The 13,301-nt window shown below is 41.4% G+C and overlaps 1 long non-coding RNA gene across 3 annotated transcripts; it reads right to left on the reverse strand.

Annotated features, from left to right (window-relative positions):
- Nucleotides 1–472: 472 nt before the first annotated feature.
- Nucleotides 473–12,841, reverse strand: LOC116654056. Of its 3 annotated transcripts, none has more exons than XR_004308921.1 (4): nucleotides 12,744–12,841; nucleotides 12,425–12,643; nucleotides 11,356–11,506; nucleotides 473–580 (listed from the first exon to the last, which is right to left on the reverse strand). It is a non-coding gene; the product is annotated as an uncharacterized LOC116654056 (long non-coding RNA). The 3 variants fall into 3 exon arrangements; XR_004308919.1 differs by having other exon boundaries at nucleotides 12,425–12,663; XR_004308920.1 differs by lacking the exon at nucleotides 473–580 and having other exon boundaries at nucleotides 11,062–11,506; nucleotides 12,425–12,663.
- Between the last annotated feature and the right edge of the window lie 460 nt (nucleotides 12,842–13,301).

Raw genomic sequence — 13,301 nt, forward strand, 5'->3', positions numbered from 1 at the left:
ATTATTATTTTTTGTTTAAATAGCACTACAGAAGACATCCGTCTCCCTTCTCTTATAGTTCTATGTTAATTTCCCCGCCTAAGTGATTTCTATATCCATTGATCGCAGCCAGCAAATTTCTGTAAACTGTGGTAAGGGAGATGATGTGCACGTTCACACACAACCATCCCTATGCACGTGTGGGGGCAAAAATGTATGGGTCTGCATGCATGGGAGATGATGGCAATGAGCGAGCTGGAGTGAGCATTAATGCACACACACACCTCTAAGCACACGTCTTGAAAGTTTTAGCATGGTGTTTTCTAGGGATATATATGAGCAGGGTGGCTATATCTGTCATTGTGAAAAAATATTCCAGACAATGTTTAAAGCAAAGCGGGAGAATGTTGAGCATGTGAAAAAAACATAAAAAGACTGCTGGATTTTCAGGATTTCATCTACCAAAATTCAAATTTATCTTATTTTATTTACTGTGTCTTGGAGGCGCAGTGCAATGCTGTTCTCTTTCATAGTACTAATGTCACTACATCAACTTCTCAGCTACGCCATCGAGTTACTCCTAATTTACTGCAACGTGAAACTGCTCACAAAAGAGAAGAAAGAAAGGCCTGGGTTATTAGTAAGTGTAAATATAACTAAATAGATTATGAATGCAAGCATTCACACACACACAAATAAATACAGACATAGATACAGTTTCTGGAATACCCCTCAGCGCAGACTCCTGCATAATCATATTCAGTTGCTATGACATCATTGCAATTCCCAGCACCCCATATTTTTTTAAGCAAAGTAAACAGCATTACAAAGAGAATCTATCTAGCTACATCTGTGTGTAGTTTAAGGGAAGTGCCTTTTAGAGTTAAACAGGTATAAATATTACTCCTGGATTTATGGTCTAGAATAGGGAAAAAATGGCACAGTAATGAGATGCAGAGAAGATACTAAACTGGGAAGAGTTGTGAGCACCAGCTGACAGCAAAGTAGACCAAAGGATTAAATAGCAAAAATTAGATTCATCTTCAGAAGACGTGTGCAGAGGGAAAGAAGGCAAACCATGAAATCATTAAAGAAGACAAGTGAAAAGTGGATCTGCAGAAAACAACTGGCATCAGATCAGAGGAAAGGATGTTGGTGGCATAAACCATTGCTGGCAAATCATGGCAATGAGAAACTAGGCAAAGAGAAGCAAGGCTATGGCATTTTGGAATATGCCTATGGGGCCTGTGAGCCCCTGCCCCAGCTTCAGGTGTTGCTGGGGCTCATCTTCACAACAAAATTAACGTGTCGTGAGATCAGATCTGTTTGCTACCCCACACAACACGTGCCCTTGGGATATAGAGCTCATCCTGTTCAAGCATGCATGTCTCTGAGTATATAACCCTGGACTCACTTTGGAGACAATGAAGAGGAATGGGAACTTGTAGGATGTGTTTCAGATCATCCTATAGCAGGAGCCTAAACTAGGTCAGATGAATCACACTTCAGAAGTGTTTTAGAAGCTCATGTTCTTCCCACTGAAAAGGCCTTTTTAGGGAACCTCCCTGCTGTAGGGAGCCCTGGTGAGGAAAGCCTGCCTGGCCCCCACTTTTCCCAGACACCCACTCAGACATGGAGCAGGCTGGCAGCTGAATGACTGCGTGAGTACAGCCAGTGAAAGTGAATCCAATGTCCTGCATTCATCTGGGGTTGCTGCTCACCCCCTGAAGCCAGAGCCAAAGACAGATCTTTGCTTCACATCCAGCCCCATGGGCACTCACCACTCACCCACTGCAAACCACTTCTGTCACAAAGTCCAAAGTTTTTAATGGCTTTGCTATGCATGTGGAGTTAGTGGTGGTCAGCCAGCCCACTGTAGAGTCCCATTTGAGTTCCCTCTAATTTAATCTTCTCATGTAGAAGAGCCAGATACTGAAACCTGAGTTACCAGCTATTTTAGTTCAGGACACCTTTAAAAATCAGGACCCCTAAAGTACTTTTAAAAGTGGTGCCTTACATTCTTTACCCAGTTGCGTGATTTTGACAATGATACGTTTGATGATTATGTGTTTGATAATTGTATGTGAGGAGGCTAAGGGGAAGTATCATGGTGACGGAGGGGCAGTGCTGAGCTCTGCTCTCTGTGTTAGCAACAGCCATTTTGGCTATGTCATCACTTCAACTTGTAGGGTAAGTTATCTGATTGCCACATAGAAGGAAAAAGAAGGGTGAGTCTATAGAACTTAAAGAGAAGCTGAAGAGAATGAGGAATCTGAGTATGAAGATAAATACACACACTTTAGCCAAGGTATTATTAAATATCAGAATCAAAACTCAAGAAAAGAAGGAGAGGTGAATCTCCATTTCTCAGTGTCACTAAGTCAAGATAGGATGCTTTCATGCAAATGACGCTTTTGTCTCTCCACTGTGCTGCCTGTCTCGTTCCCCACTACTTCAGAGTTTCTGGATAACACTGCACTATGCAGTGCATACATGCCCTGGAAAGCTCTTTTGACCTTGGCTTTTGAGCCTACACAAGTAAAAAGAAGAGCAGTTCCAGAGAACAACATGAACAGGGAACTGGGAAAGAGGGATGGCTGGAAGGTGTGAACAATGGGTATAGAATTTAAATGCTTCATCTGTGAGATTCAACTAAGTGACACCTGAGGAGGTGGAGAAGCATGGTATTTTCAAAAGCTGTAAGCCTCAAGAAGGGAAAGGAATCATTGGGAGTGATATATAGCCTACTGTTTGGTGCGTGCTGCATGTCCCTCCTCTGTGAAGGAAGGCTTGGTAAATGTAAAATAATTATTAATTCTTTAATTCAAAGCCATGTTTTCAGTTTAAAAGACTCCAGATAATTTCAAAGTAATGGCACATATTGGTGGTTGTTGCAACATAGGGTGAAGGGAACTGAGAAATACAAACCAGTGCTGTTTCCCTGTTGACTTTTCTTGCAAGGTTGATCAGTGCCTGAAGTTACCCCAATAGCGGATGGTCCATACTGGCTCAAAGAACGATCTTCAGCTGCAAATGTAGGTGCTATAGTAACAGATCATCTTCCGTTTTGATTCAAAGAATCACCTGGTTTGAACCAGTTTCTGCGACTATCATCAGGCTGATCCCCTGGCCAGACGAAGTTAAATAAAAGCAAGTTAAAGAAAGACAATTTGCCCATAGGAGCCAGCCTAGTGGTAAGCAAGCTAAGCTGAAGAGGCGTCTTTTCAAGAGAAGCACTGTGAAAGTCCTGTTACCAAGGATATTTAAAGCTTCAGTATAAACAGAACTGAAGTGAACGACTTGCTTTCATTGCGAGATAGATTGGATTTTCTCTTTATTCATATGTTCCACATATAGTGGTAGCCTTGCCTTTTGTTAGCCAAATTTCATGCTGAAGGGAAAAAAGCCAATTTTACAAAGATTTTTTAGGATCCTCATTTGAATAGGCATTCCTGAAAATCCCTCTGTTGGCCCATTTACATTTTTAGTGTCCTCAGGAGCTATCCGACTCTGGTCTCTATTGGCCTCACTTTCAGTCATCTGAAGTCTATTGACACAAAATAGTATAGCGTAACACTACCAGCAAACTCCTTTTTTAGCCTGATTTAGATACATTCAGGAATCTCCCTGGGGGAGTGTGGTTTCCAGTATAAGGATTACTTATGCTACCTTAGGTTCCAGTTAATCCTGAGTTTAAAAGTTAAAAAAGGAGAGCCTATTTTATTTTGACAAGACTGTCCATGTTCATCAAGTTGAAATAAATGGCTTTAAAACCCTGATCTGGAATGCTTCCAAAAATGCCAGTCCAGGAATGCTCTGTTTCATTCATTGTCTTTAACAACTGCTTGGTAGCTCATCCTCTGCAACTGTGAATGTAGGTGACATTAGTAACTGCTGCCAACTCACAGGTGTTCTGCATTTATTCCCAGTGAATTCCACTTTTCTTCCCATACCTGCACAGCTGGTTCACAGTACTGAAAACACTTTACAATTGGAAACATAATATGAAATAGCCTCGAAAATGTCCTTTTTTTTTATTATTAGGGAAAAAAAATGTGTTTTCTGTAACTTGTGTGGCTTATTCAATATCTGGATGGAACCAAGAGTAGAAAGATTTTAACGTGCACAAAGAATGGTCCTCACAACTGCCAGGTCATTATTAATTATTGCTGAGCTTGAGAATCATAAAAAAACCTAATAATAAATGCAAACACAAAAGTTAAATACCAGAGCAGCTTAATGTTGAATATCATAACTCTTCAATAAAATGAAATCTCATCTGTTTATCTGTCAACAAGTAAAATGTCGTCATGGAGAGCAGTCAGCCTATCCTCTATTATTCTCTCTGTAGTTACAGTCTGCCATTGGAGAACATGATACTTTACAAGCCAAACCAAATATGTGGCAGAATGACACAGGAGGCCATTTCTTTCTTCTCCAGGGACCTTTCAGTCTTCCTGTTGGGTCCACACAGCAGTCCCTTCTGCTGTACCACAGACTCAGCAAATGAATCTAAATCTTCCCTCCTTTAGTTTAAAACCATTCTCCCTTGCCCTATCACTATCTACCTGCGTAAAAATTTGATTTCCCTCGTGGTTATAAACTCTCTTGAAATAGTGGAAGGCTGCAATGAGGTCTCCTCACAGCCTTCACTTTTTCATGATGAAGAAGCCCAGTTCCTTCAGCCTATCTTCGTAAAGGAAGTGCTCCAGCCCTTGGATTGCTTTCATGGTCCTGCTCTGGACCCTCTCCAAAAGCTCCGCATCTTTCCTCTGTTCAGAGCCCCAGACTTGGATGCAGTATTCCAGCTGGGAGCTCATGAGGGCAGAGTAGAGGGAGAATAACCACCTCCCTCACCCTGCTGGCCACCTCTCTTCTGATTGAACCCAGGATGACACTGGCATTCTGGGCTGCAAGTACATAATGCTGATCTATGTTACATTTTTCATCAACAATAGCCTCTATGTCCTTCTCAGCAGGGCTACTCTCAACAAATTCTTCTCCAAGTTTGTATACATATTTGGGATCACCTCAACCCAAGTGCAAAACCTTGCACTTTGCTTTGCTGAACCTCAATAGGTTTACAAGAGCCCATCTTTTGTGTGTTTATTAACGTCCCTCTGGATGGCATCCCTTCCTTCTGCTATATCAACCACACCACTTAGCTTGCTGTCATCAGCAAACTTAAAAATGAGCTCAATCCCATCGTCTGTGTCATTTATTAAGATGTTAAAGAGTACCAGCCCCAAGATAGACCCCTGGAGGATACCGCTCATAACCAGTCTCCACCTGAACATAGAGCAACATAGATCGCAACCCTCTGGCTGCAACCTTCCAACCAATTCCTTACTCACTGAATCATCCATCCTTCAAATTCATCTCTCTCTAATATAGATAAAAGGATGTGGTGGGGGACCATGTCAAAGGCCTTGCAGAAATCCAGGTAGATGGCATCAGTTGCCTTCCCTTTGTCCAGTGATGCTGTCACTCCATCATAGAAGGCTACCAGACTGTACCAGACTCTAAGTCATGACCTTCCTTTGATGAAGCCATGCTGGGTGTCTCATATCCCCTGTTCATCTCTCATGTGCATTATAGTGTGAGGGAGTTTGCTCCCCCAGTTCCCACCTAGAGATTCAGGTTCAGGGATGTGAGGTTCAGGGATGTGAGAATCCTGGCTGCCAGTGAAGACTGAGGCAAAGAACTCGTTGAGTACCTCAGCCTTCTCTGTATCTGTTATAGCCCAGTCCTGTAATGTCATGGCTAAGTTGCTGACAGCATCCAGGCTGGTCACCTTACAGTGTCATGCAAGGGATATCTGTGATGCTCCCTGCTTCTGGGTGTGATGGGACTGAGACAGAGGCATGCACTGAGATGTGAGTCCTGCTCTAACTTCATAGTGCAAGCAAAGTAGAGGATTATATCCCAGTGTTGTTTCACTCCCTTCTTGACTTCTTCATTGATACACTGCCATTCCCTTAACGCTGCAGTGCTGCATGTGGGAGCTGCATCCAATAGATCAGATTTTACTTAACTTTCAGACCTTTAGGATTAAGAATATTTTAGTGAATAACTGTGGCCATGCTTCAGTCACAGACATGTGATGACCAGGCCATGTATTGACCAGGATCATAGCAGCAGGCTCCACAAACCACAGAGAGGGTTTTAAAAAAAGTGTTTGTAGTGTGAGGTACTGGACTGAACTGATATTTTCACCTATCCAGAGCTATACAAGGAGATAGTAAAACAGCAGAAATCTATCAGGAATTAAATAGCCAGGAAGACTGTAAACATCCACATGGGTAGAATCACTGCAAGCTCTTTTGGAAATAAAGGCTGAAGCATTTTTAACATCCACCTTAAGACCCTAAAAAGCAGCTCTCTTCGTCTTGACTTCATTCAGGTTGAACACAAGATATAGAAAGAGGAAAGTCCATATCCCTCAATTTGTCCAGCAGGCATGGCACATGCAGAGGGTTTGTTCCCTTGCAGTGAGCTCCACAGCACAAACCTCACTGCATTCAATTAATTTAGAAGAGTCCCTTATCCAAAACGCTGAGTGCAGGGCTTGGTCAGCCAACTGGTGTGTAGTTGGGCCTTATCATATCCTGATGTGTTAAGAGTTCCCAAAAAGTAGAGTCCTGCTTGAAGCCAGAGATGGACCACCAAGTGATTTTTATGAAATCCAGCATCAGACCTATATGAATTGCACGTAGGAACTGTGACACTGTGCTCAGTGGATTGTGACACTCTTATAGGATAAAAGTGCTCAGTTTGGTCTATAAAATCATCAGTATTAGGGAACGGAAATTCCCAGTTAAGAATCCCACAGCTCAGCTTCCTCATCACCTCACTCCAATGGCATCAGAGCTCTGCCTTGGCATGTGTGTGCATTAAAAAAGATTTATCTTACACTGACAGAGGTACACCATGCACAGCCCTCACAGTAGTGTCCTGGTATAGCAATTATTGTTTGCTTTCCAGAATCCCACTGTTAGCCAAAGGAATTCACCCCGGAGGGCAGGAAACACAGATGGAATTTTATTAAGAGTCCAGGACTGTGCAGGCAGGAATCCAAACCTGCTGCCCTGTGGATGGAAACTGTGTTGCAGGGAAAGGCCCTGTTTTAGCTCAGCTCCACCGGACACAGAGCCATGTTTCTGGAGCCTGTCTTACTGAAGATTTAGAAGCAGCTCCAAGCATAACAGTGAATTTTCTTACTGTGTAAATCCGGGGGATTAGCTCCTTCCACAAGTGATTCTGGTGGCAAGGAGAAAGAGAAGCATTCTAGGGTGAGGCAGCTTAATCTCCCAGGCTGCCATACAGTCCTCCTCACTACTTGACAGAACTGTGTTATACAACATTAGTGGCATAGCATGTGCCTAGTGCTGTGACACACTAGAGGACTTAGTCCTGCTTCATTCCTGCTTCATCCTATTATTTTCCCTACAGTGCGCATTCACAGTTCACCCAGGCTTTCCCAATCTCCTGGAGTAGTTGCCATCCACAGCTGCCAGTCCTCTCTATCCAGTAGGTGAGACACAATGAGACATGGGCTGAGGCCAGAGGGTGGAAAATACTAGCCTGAAAAAGGCAATGAGAAGGAGCAAGTGAGATGACAAGGACCTGCATCCAAGTGAACAGGGATTTTTATGGAACAAAATAGCACAGAAAATGCAGTACTCAATGGAGGTGGAAAGGTCTCCTTCAGCTTGAGGGAGAAAGGAGGAGAAAAGAATTCATCTACCACCTACATCAGAGAAGACAGGTGTGCTGATCCTGATGATCTTCTCATGTGTGTTCATCTCAGCAGGGAAAAGTTAAATTTTATTTTATTACTGTGTGCTGTAAAGTATGAGAGGTAATTCTACCCTAATTTATTCAGCAGAGAGGAGGAAAAGGTTCATTCTCTGTTTGTTATGAAAGCTAAGCCCAGGTATGAACAATGTTCTGTAGTAAATGACAGAGAGTTTGAAAATCTTATCTGTATCATATGATCATATATTGAAAGGTTCTATTGTTAAGGAAAGATACAAGGGAATACAATGTCAGCTGCTTCAGGAACTGTAATTCTGAGCTTCCTCAATTTTAGAGTTCTCTACAAGTCAGGAATCTGTGTTTTCTCAGCATAGCTTTTTGCATGCTGCTTCCTTGGTACTTTCTAAACTGGAAATAAGTGTAACATTGAAAAAGCCAACTTTATATGTCCTGCTTTCTCAAAGTTAGTGACAGCATAAAGTTAAGACTTGAATGGCCTTCCATTCAAAAACAATCCTGAGTTCAGTCAGAAACTTTAATTGTTACTAACCCCTTCTTAAAGATAAAGGCTAAAAAAAGAAATGATCAGAGAAAATGAAACACCACAGGCAACACCAAGAAAAAAAGGAAAATATGCTACATTGTCAGGTAATCTCCATTAAACAACACACTCCAGTTTAACTGTTAGCCACTAACACTGAACAGAGTGCAGCATGGTCATTTTCAGTCTTGTATTAAACTCCAGCAGTTACTGAGACACGGTTTGAGGCACTGTGATGCCCTCTAGGTCTTCCAACCTTCCTTCAGCGACAGGGAATTAATAAACCAAGGCTGAACCCAATAGAGAAAGGGAAGTTGCTGAAAGACATTGCTCATTTAGCACTGTTGCCTGAAAGCCAGCAAAGGTTATTAATTCTTAGACCTTTGGCAAGTACTGCCACCTTCTATGTTTATTCATCCAAGAAATCAAATGGTCTCCCAAGGGTTGTTTAGCTACTGTCTCATTTAATCTTCATCATACTTTGACTACTAAAAATATTAGGACTGTGCTGAATCTACCTTTTTACCATCTCATCAAACTCCTGCAGTCTCCTATTAGGTCTTCCTCACACACAGTTCAACCTCACTGACCTGAAATTTGTCTTGCTATTTCCCAGGAAATCTAAGGGAAATCTACACCGATTCATGTAAGCACACTGGTCTCACTTCCCCCCAAAAAACTAGAGGATGATTTTGTACTTTGAAAACGTAAGACATACTCAGCACTGGACTACAACTCTATTCCTCAACATGTAAAAAATTTAGGAAGCATTTGTTTTATCTGTGTTGATCTTACAACTGATTTCAAATCCTATCTTTCCTGTCACTTCCTTTAACTCATGCAACAGATTGTATGAGACTTCCTGCCTGTCTCACAACATTAAAGTCATCTACATATCAAAGAAATTAGTGCGGGACATGTAATTTCACCTAATTCTGAGAATTTCACAGCAGTTTTTGCAAATATATTATTAAAAACCATAAGAGATGGTAAACCTTTCTGCCCTCTCCTGCAGTGTCACTAAGTGGAACAGATTCTACTCTGTAGTCACCACTTTTTGAACCACAAAATCCAAAATTGTTCTACCTTAATAACTTTATTGAGGTTTTTAAACTATTTATTTACATCCAGTGCAATCATGTATTTTTGTAAAATCTATGCGATTGTGCTAGTCATTATCTCATGTCTTTTCAATTTCTTTTGATTTGCTGGATCTGCTGTGAATTACTTCTCAAATACTTATTCCTTCTTCCAAGGGATTAAATCCATAGAAGGATCAAAGGTAGGATTCTGCAGACTGACAAAAAAACTTTGATAAACATTAGTTTGCCTGCCTTTTCCAAATGTGGATGCAGAACCACTCACTCTCATTTTTTATAAAATTTCTTTGCAACATCCCATTGAATACAACCTATCGATCTCATCCTTGACTTTGAGAACACATCTTTCTGTTCTCCATCACCCAGTCTGGAGCCTAACAGAATCTGTTGCTTTATTCTGACCCCGGTGCTCAACTGCCCTTTGCATTTCTTCCAGTTTTGGTTCTTTCACCAATGCTTCAGTTCTTTGAAAGGTAATGAGCTAACAAACTTAAGCAAAGCTCCAGGTAAAGCAAAACCACCTCCTTTCATTCTGACAATGTAGAATGCCAGCATTTTGGGTACGTGTCTTTGCTAATGTAGTGCAATTCTGATATAATTTGCTCCACTGGTAGGTTTCCAAATCACTACAGCATTTCAGACTCATCAGAAGCCATTTCTACATCAGCTGGCTGAAAACATATTTCTTCTGCAATTTCTGGACTTCTCAACTGTTACTGGGCAGCAATATTAAAGCAAATGTTGTGTTGTACGGTTCATTTAACCAATGGCGTTTGTGATGCCCGTGGTGCAAAGGACCGTTTTGAGCTGCAGCAATATTAGGAATAACAACGATTTTCTAGGCTCTCCCATTCAGCAGGAAGAAGTTGCACAGCCATGCAAGTAAATTATAGGCTTATCATTCCTCATCAAGCATCAGCACTGACATTCAGCAGAATCCACGTGTCCTTGTATCAAGACCATAGAAAAGTAGTAGTTTGAACTGTACTGTGTGTTTGTGCTTCCCTTACTTATTGCCCCTGCTCTGTAACTTTGCTGCATGGTTATTCAACAGTTGCCCTTTGAATAAGAAGCAAGTGGCACAGCGATGATTAGAAGTCGAGGCTGTAGAAAAGAGCAACACAGGAAGCAGTTGTGTAGGGCTTATTATAAAGGGCAACTAACTGATTCATCCATGCCCTCCCAAGCAAACCGTGCCATATAAATGCTATGTTGAAATTAGCATTGTGGTATAAGAAGGATTAGTTGCCAATGATATGCTTGCTTGAAGTGTGAATATGTAATGTCTTCTCTCCCTAAAGAAAGACAATTTTTTCCCCCTCTGACTGCATGGTTTCAACTCAATTTACGATGTGTGCCCCAAGGCCATTTTTGCAGCCAATTCTAATTTAAGAGAATTAGCAGGATTTTCATTCTCTAGCATTGGACTAGCATTCTGGCTCTGACTCGTGCTGAATATTGGAAAAAGAAGGCAAAAGAAATGTTATAACCCAGCATAACAAGATACTGCCATAGGAAATGATAGGAACCAGAGTTGCTGCCTTTTGGAGGTCTTGCAAGGAAAAACAGCAGATTTGCCAGGCTACAGATTGCTGTGTTAGCATGCAGTGAGGTTGAAAGAGCATATGGCAGAAATGGCTGCCTGGCTGTGGTTCACCTATTGCCAGCCCCGTCACTCAGGGCTGTGAAGACAAGATAAAGGTTTATTTTAGTGCCCTAACAGCTGACAGGAACTTGTTGTATTGCAGAAGCTGCTGAATCTCAGTCAGGAAGAAGGACAGGCAGGGAAGTGAAGTCAAAAGCAATCATGTACTTTGTGTGTGCCAGTCTAATCTCCTGGGGGCAAAAGATAGGGTGAGAACTCTTGTGTATTCTGTGTGTATGGCACATTCCACAAAAGGGTGCTAACAAATGCAAAAGGCAGTCAGCAAAGGAAGGAGCTAGAAGAATCTGAACTTTAGTTTATGTTGTACTCACTTTTCAAGTATCATGGAGAAAACTATTGCTCTTGTGCATGAGGAAAACTGATCTGTCTGTACAAAATGGGGAGGAACTTCAGCCAGCAAGATGTTCCTTGCAATGCAATACTCCTGGTAAGTTACCACAGTTCCACAGTTCTGGACGTCATCTGAGATGAGAAGGAACAGCAGAAAGAAGCGGTTGTGTTTTTTTTAGGGAGAATTTTGAGTCTTCCTACAAAATCAGTAATGATTTGTAGACTAAGGAAAAAAAACCACATACACACGCAAAAAACATGGCACTGTTTAGATTAAAACTTTCTGCAGAGATTAAATACTTTGTTAAAAGGATGTAACTGAAAAAAAAATAATAATCCCACAGTTATGCCGTAGTTGTTGAGGATGATCCCCCTGTCTCACCCCACATCTTCCTCTGTTTAGTTTAGACACATGATTTTAGATACATTCCCTCTAATGTCACTGAATCATAGAATTGCATGGATTGGAAGGGACCTCAAGAAAACATCAAGTCCAACTCTCCCTAGTTCCCTAGGTTCCTTAGTTGCTCCTGTCTTTACTGTTAATACCAACTTTTATGTTCATTACATAATGTTTTTTAAGCTAGGATACTGCTATGCTACTACTTCCAGTGAGCATACAGCTTTTTTCCCAACCAAAGTTCTTGAATGATGTTCTGCATCCTATCATACCTATAGGGTCCTAGTTCCTTGCAGCAAGAGGCATCCTTTAGACAGCGTCAGGTACAACACCAAACAAACTGCAGCAGTTAGGTAGATGTGTCAGCTTTTTTCATGTTTTAATACAAATCCGAATAAAAAGAAAAGTTGGACCTGTATTTCAGTAATAGTCAGGAATAAACTCTGGGTTCAGATTCAATAAGTAAGGCATTTGAGTCAGATTTATGTGCTTGCTTTGGAACATAACGTCCCTAAAACAGAGCCTGAATTTACTCCTGTTCATTGACATAATGTGTCAATGACACATCTTAACATGCCTCTGGTGTCTGATTGTTCCTTGAGTTTCCTCTCGCTTCACATAATAAAACACCTTTTAAACAAGCACCTTACCATTTTGGAGCTGAATAATCTCAGTCTGTGCCTCAACTGCTGAAGGAGTGTCATAAAGAAGGCAAAAGAAATCTGCCAGCATGGCTGCGAGAGAAGCTTATCTTGCCTTGGCTGGGTTCACTTTGGTTTCCCTCTTCAGCTTCTTTCCGTCAATCGCCGTACTAATGTATCCCCAAAGGTGCTGATCCCAGAACAATATGCTACAAAGATGATTACAGTCTAAAAAAGAAAAGAAAACCCTGTCACCATGGATGTTGTAGGTTTCAGCTTTTCACATTTAATCCTTTAATTGGTCTTTCTGGCAAGAAGAATTTGATACTTGGCTTTACTGCTGCATGGATGAGCTCTATTGCAAATCCCATTGGGATGAAGTTACAGTCATTTGGCAGTAAGAAGATCCTTAGCAACTTCTCAAAAGCCTACCCAGAGGGTTCCTTGTTGACATCAGAGTTTCTGTGTGATGTCATAAAGCCTCCTAGGAAACAAAAAAATAGCTGTAGAACCTTTGAATATCTGATGAGACTGTGGCCAGCCCTTATTCTGCTACTGTGTGTATCAAGAGCTACCCTAAAGGAGAGATTGGGTCTTGGCTTATAGCCAAGACACTGGTGAATGCAGAATACAGAGCAACAGCTGAACAGGCTGTATGCACAGTGAAAACAAATACTGTAAAGATACTGAGTGTGTAGGAGAAAAAAAAGAGAGGTGTTTGGAGGGGTCTAATCTATATATCTTTACAGTTTGCTATTGTTTTCTGAACAGTTCTATAGGCTACCTGCCTACTGTTAGGCAGATCCAAACAAAGGCTGAGTAATCTGAATAACAGACTCTTTGGAAGAGAACGTTACATCTTATGGGAGCACACAGATAAGGTGCC

This window comes from Coturnix japonica, chromosome 1 (assembly GCF_001577835.2).
Source record: "Coturnix japonica isolate 7356 chromosome 1, Coturnix japonica 2.1, whole genome shotgun sequence".
NCBI classification, from domain to species: Eukaryota; Metazoa; Chordata; class Aves; order Galliformes; family Phasianidae; genus Coturnix; species Coturnix japonica.